Source organism: Rutilus rutilus (genome assembly GCF_951802725.1).
Source record: "Rutilus rutilus genome assembly, chromosome: 8".
Taxonomy (NCBI): Eukaryota; Metazoa; Chordata; class Actinopteri; order Cypriniformes; family Leuciscidae; genus Rutilus; species Rutilus rutilus.
In genome coordinates this window covers 31,424,929-31,437,050 of record NC_140222.1, presented here as the reverse complement: position 1 = coordinate 31,437,050, position 12,122 = coordinate 31,424,929, and the positions used below count along the sequence as shown (strand labels likewise).

The following is a 12,122-nucleotide window of genomic DNA, read 5'->3' as shown; positions in this document are numbered from 1 at the left end:
CTAAAGTGTCCTATATCCTTGAGAAAAAGAACTTGTTATTTTATTGTTTTGAGACGAGACTCCTGTTTATAGTTAGAGCCTGGCCAAATCCAACCTTGGAAAAGCTGTGTGTCGGTGTGTGTGTTAGTCTTCTTGGTTACAGGTTAAGGAAACACTGGCATTATTGGAGATTGACTGAGTTGTTGTTCGGGACATGCTGGCACCCAGCAACCCAAATCTGCGACCTGGAAGGTCACGACGTGCCTGACTTCAGGGTCCGAGTGTCAGCAGCATTATCTATGGAGATATGCTTCTGTCTATCTGTGTGGAAAATTACTATGTTTATCTATTTCTTAGCCAATGAGAATCATTCAACCTGTAAGCAATGACGTAGCTTAGACCTTGGAAATGGTATAACTGCTGTAATTGTAACTGTAAGCGGGGCGGCCTACGAAGTCCTGTGTGAGTCTTGAAGCTGACTCCTGCTGATGAAACTGCAAACTATCTTCAGTAAAACTTTTCTTCAATTTTTTATAATTCTGACTCCGGGTCTTCTTTCAAACATCTGGTCCTTGGGTCCTAAACTGTTAACCCCTAACACAAGACACTTCCACATTTTATTCTAAATACATTAGTATTACCCCACTCGTGATTTTTTGAAGCTGTTACGTGTCTTGAAAAAGGCGGTTGCTAAAATAGTTTTGGACTAAAATAAATAATAATTAACAAATGGTTTAAAATTGGAACAACGTGGGCCAACTTCTCTGTGTGACAGCTAGCCCCAATCCCATCCCATTGTCTATAAGCCTGCAACACATTTCACGTTTTCTAAGGTGTCTAATTTCACCCTTTTCTAATTATCCAATCCAGGGGGAAATACACTAAAAGCTGACTTGCCCTGTGTCAGCACTGGCTGCAGACTGTTGTGAATACCACGCAAGGTATCACTGTGGTTTCAGAGCCTTAGTGAGACTGAATAATTAATAGAAGCTTTCTCGTTGACAGAAGTGCTTTGGGAGCCATTAGCTCAGGTACCTGACCAGCGTGAGCATATTAGTCAGAAAGAGGTGATTCTGGACAGATTGATTTTCCCACAAACTGATTGATCAGAAGCCTGCGTGCTAATAACGTGATATATTTAGGGTGAGATATCCAATTAAAGGAGAACTCCGGTCAATTTTAACATTGAGCTCATTTTTTTGTACATTTGGAGTGCTGTCAATACAGAGAACAACGACAAAAATCGGTGTTGCCTACACCGTGTTATCCTCTTTTAAAATTTGCACCCTGTTGACTTCAATGGGGCAATGTTTAAACCTGCTTTTAGCCTCTTAATATCCTTGATGTGTCATTACAAGTGCACAGCCAATGTGAGTGATTCCTTCAGAGTGAACACGAGTGAAGCAAATATTTACATCCTGTTTTCGGTCGAAGTCCAAAGTAGTCGATTGTCGAGTTCACGCGCGTGATCATAGGTAACTAAACCTATGGACGTGAACTCGGCAATGCTTATATACCTTAAATGCTGCACTCTAAACAATAAACACAAACTAAGGTATCAAACTTTTATCTTGAGCAATACAGCATTCCTTGGCACACAGTGTATTGTTCCAGTTCGGATTTCTTTCCGTTCGCATGAGCTGTGTTCTCCAACTCTGTTCCAAACCTAATGAGCTGCCTCACTGCCTAAATAGCTACTTTTTAAGGCAGCATCCTAATGGAAATGAAAATTGGCTTTCTTAACGCGTGTTCTTGGTGTTATTGTGAACAATTAACTGTTGCATGCGTTTGTAATGCGTAATCAAAATATAATAACTCGCTCGTCCTCTGATACGGCACACAAATAGCACTCTGCATGGGAGAAGCGACTCAGATTGTGAGTTTCAAATGGCATCAATTTCTATGCAGGGCACTTGGAAGGAATAATAATTGTGATGTAGCATCTTTCCAAACAGAAGTGCTAAAAAGTCTACCACTGGTGTGTTGCCACTAAATTGTATCTTATTTGATCCATGGCAGATAATTGGCATTCAAGGTACATTTCTGTTTCCATGCGTGTTCCCTGGAATTGAACCCATGCCCTTGGCATAGCTGGCGCCATGCTAAGTTAAGCTACTGTTCTAAAATAAACCTACTTCAAAAAAGACCTTTAGAAATGAAAGCTTTTATAGGGTTCAACGGATGGACACATCACTCCCAAGCATGCTAAAAAGTTTGAACAGCTCTCACTGTGATAGGTAAAGATTTCAGTGGGAATAGGGCATAGGCTTGACCAGTTCTGTTGATTCCAGTTTGAGGTTAACATGTTGTTAACATTTATATCTACTTAAGAATAGAGTGCTGCAGGGAGGCCAAAACCTTTTAGGCCTCAAGCCAAAAAAAAAAAAAAACAGTTAGCATTTTAGCACTTCTGGTTCCATTGTCCCAAAGTCAATGGGTTTTTTAAATCAGTTTTTGATTAAATGCCTGAAATAAGGTCTGTGGTGAACATAAGTTTCATTGTATATAATATCACAAGATATTATAAGTAATGCTCCATTATGATTTTCTAAAGCTTTTACTTGTCTTGTAAAAGGCGGTTGCTAACAAGTAGCTAAATAGGACTACAGAAATAGTCAGGGACATTAAACATCACGGTGAACAGGTTAATTCAAACTCATTAGTCCACTTTCACTGCCTCGTTGTGCTTATAATCACGCTCTTGCAAACTATTGCAAACTATAATAACTCTAACTTTCAGGGAAAATGATTTTTTTTTTTTAAATAAAGTTGGAAAGAGTTGTTGGAAGCTTATTGTTGGTGACGTTGAAGTCATACGACCGTGATGTAGTTCGTTTAGCATTTTACTTCTGGCTATTGTATTTAGGCTTCAAAATGCATAAAAGTTGGTCAAATTGCAGTGTAATGCAGTGGGAAAATCCGGTTGTTGTCAAAGCAACCTTGGTGATTCAAGCTTCTGGGTTGGCCGAAAAAAAAAAGTCATAACTGCAGAACTTTATTGAATAAAATCAGTGGCGTAGCAGTGTACTCAGATTTACTGGTGGCCACATTGAATAAAATAGAACTAAATTTATAATTAACACTGACATTCTATTAATAATTGGCATGGCATTTCTCTCACCTGATTGCAATGCATTCTGGGATTGCCTTTATCACAGATACATGTGATTCCTTTTGAAACATCCTTGTGGTAGCTTAAAATACCGCCTCCTTATTGTCAGCCCAATAAGTTTTGGAATAGAGCAAATAAATCAGATTATCAACATTTCTGAGAGACAGAACCATTAAAAACACATAATAGACTCCCAATGGACTGCTGAAGGTCAGAAAATGTTTAGGTACCAGCGAACTGATATTTCTGATAATGTTTAACCTTTGCAGGAAACAGAATGTCTGGTTAATGCAGTCACGGCCAAATAGGTTAAAATGTAGAAAACACACGGCTCCCTGAGCTCACTGAGAGGATACTGAGAGACTGAAGTTCTGATTTCTATTCTTCTGGCACGATCATTTTATTAGCAAATGTCACCTCTTACAGGTTGCACTCAATCAGCATTCCATGTCTTTTTTTTCAAATGTATCCACTTGTGAGAATAGAATAGAATAGAATTCTTTAATGTCATTGTACGACATTTCTCTCGGTGCTTAACAAACAAATAAATAGAATCTAAAAACAAGAATGTTATATCAATATGGTGTTTCTCATCCCCCGGGGTGTGAGGGGTCTCAGAATGATGTCAGATCTGGTGAGGCAGCGAGAACTGAAGATGTCCTGCAGGGAGCACAGAGTGCAGCCGATGATCCTTTGGGCAGTGTTAATGACTCTCTGGAGCAAAGATGTCAAGTAACGAAGTACAAATACTTCATTACTTTAGGCTACTTAAGTAGAAATTTTGGGTATCTATACTTTACTGGAGTAATTATTTTTCAGCCGACTTTTTACTTCTACTCCTTACATTTTCACGCAATTATCTGTACTTTCTACTCCTTACATTTTAAAAATAGCATCGTTACTCCTATTTCATTTAGGCTTGTTTTCATTCCGGATTCATCGTTGGTGCTGACGTCACCGACGAGCACGCACTTTTAGCCAATCAGCGATCAGCAGGCAGACGCGATTTCGCTCGATAAGTTGTAGCTGTATATTTCTGTATTCACCATATGATCGCTAATGCCAAAGTGACATACTATACAGTAAGTTGTTTCTACAGTAAAGAGTGAGATAGTGAGCAACTCTAAAAACGTACACATGTGGTGGGAGATGACTCGATGGTTAATATAACTCTGAGAGGAGAGAGCACATTTGAATGACTTGAAATCGAATATAAGAAGACTTCTGTCCATGGTCATGTGCACACTAGCCTAACCAGACATCTGCAACTTTTACACCGTCCAGACTGCACTCTACTTGTCTCTGACAGCTGCTGAAAAAGATTTGCATCAACCATGAATCAGTTTTGACTGCTATGCTATTCATCGTTATGTTCTGCAATGTGTAGGTTAGCCTACTTCTGAGGGTTAAAGTCATCGGTTCATTTGTTGATTGCCGGTTTGACAGTGTCCACCTGGACATTTTAGTCATATTTGCTAATTCTCATTAATTATTGCCCTGTTTTGATCCGTTTTCCTGGAAAATTGTTTTATTTTATTTGATCTTCGTTATTTTGTTTTAAGGAGATAAAAATGGTGCTTATCAACCTTGAATGACATGGTAATAAAATTATATCATATATTTTTTTAGCAGTATAATTTTGGGGTTTTTTTTCTTGGAGTGGGCGGGTTTTGGTGAGCTTTTGGGCTGGAAATCACTGTCCCAATCTGGCAACATTGTTGCACTTACAGGCAACTAGTCATCATACCTTCCACTCCAAGAAAAACATGTTAATGCTCAGTAGTACACATGTATGGTTCTTTAATGCATTTGCATTGTACTAAAATGTGTTCATTTTCAATGGGCATATATGCGGTTGAAACAGGTAGCCTAGTGCATCCCAAAATTTTCAACATTAACATTTTAATATAACATTATAGTCATTATGGCCTTTAGAAATTTTTTTTTTTTTTGAGGAGGTGGGGTAGTGCACTATAGGCCCCTGTGGCGCGCCCTAAGCTTTTGTCCTTAATGGCATTTTTTTACTTACATTACTTTTACTTTTATACTTTAAGTAGTTTTGAAACCAGTACTTTTACACTCTTACTTGAGTAAAAAGCTTGAGGTGATACTTCAACTTCTACAGAAGTCTTTTTAAACCCTATCTATACTTCTACTTGAATAATGAATGTGAATACTTTTGACACCTCTGCTCTGGAGGGCCCTCCTATCCGCTGCTGAGCAGCTGGCATACCAGGTGGATATGCAGTTGGCCAGCACGCTTTCAATGGAGCAGCAGTAGAAGGACACCAGCAGCTTCTCCTCCAGATGTTTTTTTTCTGAGGATTCTTAGGAAGTGGAGTTGCCGCTGGGCCTTCTTGACCATGTGGTGTGTATTGGTGGTCCAAGAGAAGTCCTCTGTGATGTGTGTACCTAGGACCTTGAAGACAGGAATCCTTTCCACACATTCCCCATTAATGTGGAGTGGTTCCGTGTCTGCCATTTTCCTACGTTTGTCAATGATTAATTCCTTTGTCTTGGATGTGTTCAAGATGAGGTTATTGTCCTTGCACCACTCAACCAGTCCGTGGACCTCCTCCCGATAGGCTGACTCGTCTCGCCACCCACATCAACCATGGTTGTGTCGTCCGCATACTTAATAGGTGTTGGTAGAGTGTTTGGTGGTGCAGTCATATGTATATGTAGTGAGTAGAAGAGGGGACTCAACACACAGCCCTGGGGGGAGCCGGTGCTGAGTGTGAGTTGGGTGGAGATGTGTGGACCTATTCTTACAGTTTGAGGTCGGTTGGTCAGGAAGTCCATAATCAGTGACTCACAAAACACTCACAAAGCTCAGTTTTCACAGGACTAAAACGCTGTCTCAGTGTGGATGGAAGGCCAAAATTTAGACAAAGAGAATGTATCTGGATTAGTGTACATGTAACCTTTAGCAGTCTTGCGCATATAGCGCTCTGAAAATGAGGCACTCAAGTTGAAAATACCCTGTAGTGGTTTGTGGTTTGACCTGGAGCAACCTACAAGCCTTGTCATTTCAGAGATACTCTGACCCACTTGCCTTGCCATATCAATTTGGCCTTTGTCAAAGTCGCTCAGATCTTTATTCCTGCTTTATTCCTGGTTTATTGGTTGATTGGTCAGTTCACTGATTGCCCATGTCAGGTCTGATTATTCATCATGTTGATATAAAAGTTGTTGATATTTGGTTTTGTTTCATTTTTAATCCTGATTATGGATGAATTCATTTTACTCTTCATTTATTATTTGATTGTCTGCTGTTAAATAAATAAAATTTGACTTTGATCTCCTCCCTGCATCAGTTGTTTTCTTAGCCTGATGAAGATGAAGAGAATTAACCTTGCAAACAATTATGTTGCTGTTTTACAAATGTCCTTGGAGAATAATCATCGGAAATGTTGAGCTAATGTACACTTTTTTCCATTACGTAATACAAATGCGTATCTACTCATTGCCTGTATACTCATCTTGTGGGCGGATGTGTGCACACAAGCATTTTCAGTGCCTAAAATATCATGACATCTGACACACACTTGTCATCAGCAGAGACCTCCAACATGTTGAGCATTTCATATTCCACTCGGGCTGAGCTGTTGTGACTGACCGGACCTCACTCGTCCTTTGTTTACTCTTTCCCAGCATTTGTGCTTTCAACATCAAGAGCAGAGATTAAAGAAGACGCGCAGACTTTAGCATGCAAATTGGAGCACGGGCAGCACGGGAAGTGTCGCATCACATATAGCCGTTGGTTTGATATGGTAACAAGCACAAGAAAGAGCTGATATCGCAAGACCAAACCAAATACAAGGCAAACAGCAAACCAAATACAAGGCCTCAATACAATGTTATATTCAATGTAAAAAAAAAACTAATTTCACAGAAAATTTTCTTTCATTTTAAATTGTACTCAAAACTCTGTAAAATTACAAATAATATCTGTAAAATAAAAATTCAGAACACATTAATGACAAATTGCAGTAATTCACATTTTTATATGGAAAATTTACTGTATTTTTCATACACTATTTTTTCTGTTTTCTTAAAGGAGAACTCGGTAACTCTAGCGAACTCTAGTCACTTCTTCGCTGATTTTCCCTTTTGTTGTCGCATGTTTTCCCCACGAGCTCCCCCTACAGCTGTGGGGGGGGGCGTATATTTCACAACACAGTCGTAAAAAACTCACTTGCGGCGGCCTCCTCCCCCTCTCTACCGCTGCTCATGTGCGTTTGTTTTGATCGGAGCAAGCCAACTGTATCGTGTGGAGCTATGTCTACCGAGGTGGGTAATCTGGTAATACATCATACATGCGTGTTTGTTTATGTCGAATTGCCGTAAAGCAATTTGTGTTTCGCGCTCGTTCTCATTCTCGTTCTCGCTTCTCACGAGACTTCCAATTTCTATCTTGCCGGGACGGTAGTCCCCAAGTTGCAAGGTTGGTTTTCCGCCTGGGAACGCTGGGGGGAGCGGGGAAAGTCACCAATATCACCAGAACAGGTTGTTTAACCATCCAAATGATTTCTAGACAGTTTTATTACGTTAAAAAAGTTACCAAGTTCTCCTTTAAATTACATAACATTTTTTAATTATAAATATAATCTGTACTTAAACAGTAACAATACAGGTAATTGATAAAATGGTTGAATGACTGCCCCCCAAAAAACCTGTAACATTAAAGTAAATTAAATAAACTGAACAACACTGTTATTTTACAGGTATTTCCTGAATTATCACGATCATATACCTTTATTTTAAAAATAAATTGTAAAAAAAATGGTCAAATGACTGGCTGCCAAACAAAGACCATAAAATTAAAGTAATTTATAATATAATAATATTATCAATATAATAATATTATCAATATTATTCATACTGTACTAAGTACAGTATGCATAATATTGATAATACAACCTTTGGTTTGATAACATACCGGGTACTTGAACTCACCATTTTATTCAATAAGCACAAAATTCTGGCAGGCCTGCTGCAGCTCGAGTCTAAAAGTAGATCTTGATGCAGATATAGCGGCCCTCAAAGTGAAAAATTAGTCAAACTCCAGTGGCTTTGAAGTTCAGGATCACTGTGGAATTCTGTAGAATTGAAATTAGGAGCCTGAAGAATAAAAATCCATGCGATTTTCCATCCTGTTTGCTGGGAGGAGGGTTTTCACACTCCTATTTTGACTGAACCCAGAGCAGTTCAATAACTTAATAGGGAAAAATACCTCCTACACATCGTGTTCTCATGTATTTCTCAAGATAGACACGCTATATCGTCAGGGAGCAAAGTGAGAAAGAGGAGCAAGCTGCATTTTGTGGAATGGACCCCAAACCAAGCATTCACATCCATGAGAGAGATTAGCTGTTATTTCCATTAGGTTTTCATCTTCTAGCTTAATGAGCTTCCTCATAGAATACCAGCTTCCAGGGATTGTTGTATTGTGTGACAGTGTGTACAGTTTATACTAAGCACTAATGGAGCATTGCAAAGCGCTGCTGTATAAGGAGCTCATAAAGCATCTCACGAGGCAGGTTCATTTGGGGCCTGCATGTTATTAGGACTACACAGTCGCTCATCGAAAGTCACAAACACCCAAAGCAATGCGAGAGCTATTAGAAGCAGATCCAGAAATATTCGCCTGAAGTACATACTGTACTTGTTCTTTGCTTTGAGTCTCTTTATAGGTTTGTTAATGCTTTCCAAAGTTGAAATAAGTGACTTGGCTCAGACAGAGGAAAAGAAATGTTGTGTAGATCTTATATTGTGGGCAAGTTTAAATGGCCACAATTATTTTAGAAAACTACACAGTAAAATAAAAATGGTTAGAGAATGTAAAATTGTATTGTGTCATTATTAGTAAATAGTTGTGTAAAAAAATATTAATTGAGTAATTGAAATATAAACAAACCATGTAAAAAATAACTGTTGGTTTAACTTAAAAAATTAGTTCAATGAAATAAAATTTTTTGAGTTAATACAAAGAAGGAGATTGGTTTAATCAACAGAAACTCAAAATATTATGTTATCTGAACCATATTAATTATGTAAGTTGATTTGACAAAAGAAAAAAGTTGCGATAAATCATGAAAACTTGTTTTACAGTGTACAGTAAACAAAACCATAACCTATCTATCTATCTCTATAGATATAGATATGACTGCAAAGACATTTTTATTTTTTTATTTCAGGATTCATTTTTGTTTTTATTTCTTTGTGTCATGTGAGTCGGAGTAAAGAGTGTTTGGCATGCTGATGTATTGGAATCCTCTGGGAACCGACACACAAAATCCTATTTCACGCAGTTCTTCCGAATTCCCTCAGTGGAATTGCTTTGCATTTGAAATATACAATTAGTTATTCCCGTTTGGCACGATCAGAAGACATTTAAAAAAGCCACATTCAGCCTTTGGTGGAAGCATATAGCAGGTTGGATTCTCTCTCTCTCCCATTCCGATGCACGTCCCCAGGTTACACCTATGCTCCTTTTTTCCGGCCCATATCATTTTGGTCATTGCTGTGTAAATTGTGCATATATGCCACATAAACATTGGCTTTAAGCCCTGTTCCAGTCTGAGGTAGTCAAAGGGCGCTTTATTAAATTGCTAAGGCCAGTGGTGCACTATAAACCCAGCTGTTGGGCATGCTGAAGTCCAGTTAAAAGCATGTTGTATACCTGCTTCCAGCACTGACCCCTGCTGCACCCTTGCCACGTGCAATCTACAAAGAAATAACAGACCAAGCATGCCGGCAACACGGCTATTAGCTGCTCTTTTTCATCTCGCTAAGTGTTTTCCTGGCAAACTGAGTAAATTAAATTTAGCTTGCTATTTTAAATGGGCTAAAATAAAAAAAACCTCCATGGCCTAAATTTGGGTTTATTGATTTTGCAATTACATTCTTTACATCTTTTCAAATCCACAAGGATTAGCAAAACAAAAAGAGGGAAACTACGGCTTCACATGCTTCATTACTTCCCATCATCACGTTATCATCACTTTATAAACATGGTGAATTAATCGACTGAGAATAATATTCAGTAATTATAAACATAATCTGTCTGTTTTTGTATTATTTAATTATTTAATTATTGTATTTACATTTAGGCCTATGCATAAATATTTTATGTCTCATTTAATATATTTCCACGCAGTTGTTCTAAATTTAGTATTTTATGTGTGAAAAGAACACTTCGTGGTATTTTGTTTTCTTCCACACTGTTAACTAGTATATTAACACTGTGTTTAACACGCAGTGAATTCTTGATTATTTAGCTTTAAAATGCGTTATGTTCGTGATAGTGCGGAAGCGTGATATTGGAGCGAGAGAAGACACGATAATCCAGGTGACCTTTAGGCAAAAATCACGCAACTGCACGTACGTAGGCCTACTCTGCTTGGTGGTAAGTTTTGACTGGAGACATTGTCTTGAGTGACAGCTCATTTCACGAGTTCACACTTACATATGATTAAATAGAGTAAAGGTTATGCGTTTTTGGCTTGCTGTCCGAGTGGAGGGCTCCGAGCTCGGAATTTGGCCTGAATCCAGAGTACGCCCCCACATCCCATTGGGATAGGAATAGCCTAGTTAGAAGTGGTGGTGGAGGGATGCTGGAAAACGATCATAGAACAGAGGTAAGTCTGCTGTATAAATACCTCCTGATGCTTATTGAGGTGGTTAACCGAATGAGCTCCTCCCGTGTTAATTAGGTTAATTTTCTGAACGTGCTCCTCCCTAACTTTGTTAATAAAACATCACTTAACACGTCTCTATTAGTGACACTACCTCTGTATCAGGGAATGTCTAAGAATCTATTATTAGACGTTTCCCGATACAACAGCGGCAGTGTCGCTAAGAAAGATAATTGATTTCACAGACGGCTTAAGCCTAGTCCCAGGCTAAATTGTATGTATGTGAACTATATGTATCAGTCTGTTTCCCTACCGTTTTTCTCTGATGGCTATCTCCACAGCTTCAAGAATCCAGTTATTGATAACAACCCATAAATGTGTTCCTTTTAACTGGTAAATCATTAAACGTCACTTTACAATATTATTTATAAATTAATTTTAAGTCGATGTTAAGTCGTCCGCCAGCTGAAGTGCCAATGATCACCACCAGAGGGTACTCCATCCGTCTCCTTCGCTACCTCATCATGAACTCCGTGTATACGATGTATACGTATACGAGACCAGGAACTTGCATTAATAAAGCAAAAATAGGGTCAAATTAAATTACATTTTGACTAAAGGCCTGTTCGCACCAAGAATGGTAACTATATTAGTGTCAACATTAAAGCTACACTGTGTAATTTTTTAAGTTGATTCTTAGCAAAAACACTTTGTTCTTTCAAAATGATATGTGCTCATTCATGTGTAACTACTTCCACCAACTAATCAAGTATTCTCGTAAGCGTAGAATCTGCCATTCAGAATACAATGGCGGCAGCCATGTTAAGAGGACCTCTGATAGCTGCAGGACTAGATTACAGCAAACACTGAACCAGACAATTTAAATGTTGAGCTAGCAATCTCATTGGCTGCGGGATCAGCAGAAGCCAATCAGCTTGTGTCATGCCGTAATAATGTGATTGCTTGCAGGTGGCATGTAAAGAACCTATCAGCCTGTGCCCTCTAGAGTTTCATGACTGAAAGATATTTATTGTCCTTGGTGTTGAATACTTTCCAAGAACCCATTTGTGAATCGCTGCATTGTAGCATTAGCATGTGGCATCTAAATGATCATGGAACACATACACACACAAATCAATCATGTTTCAGCCACTGGAGTCTAAAGTATATCTGTTATGACGACTTGTGCTGCATCTCTCAGCTCACTCTTTTTTCACAGTTGGACTGGTTGAATGCTTCTATCCACCCACTTCACTGCTCAAACTCCGATGTGCTAATACTTTAAGAAACGCTCAAGGCTCCTTGTTTTGCATCAGTTAAGGTCAATGTCAGATCTATAAATGTTACTAGGCACTCTGCGGACCCTGTGATATGCACCATGGACTACAATG

General features: G+C 38.7%; 1 protein-coding gene across 1 annotated transcript in view; it reads left to right on the top strand.

Moving 5' to 3' along the window:
- The window catches only part of LOC311296162 (coagulation factor XIII B chain-like), a 409,206-nt gene that overhangs the window by 215,048 nt on the left and 182,036 nt on the right, over nt 1-12,122 (top strand). The window lies entirely within an intron of this gene.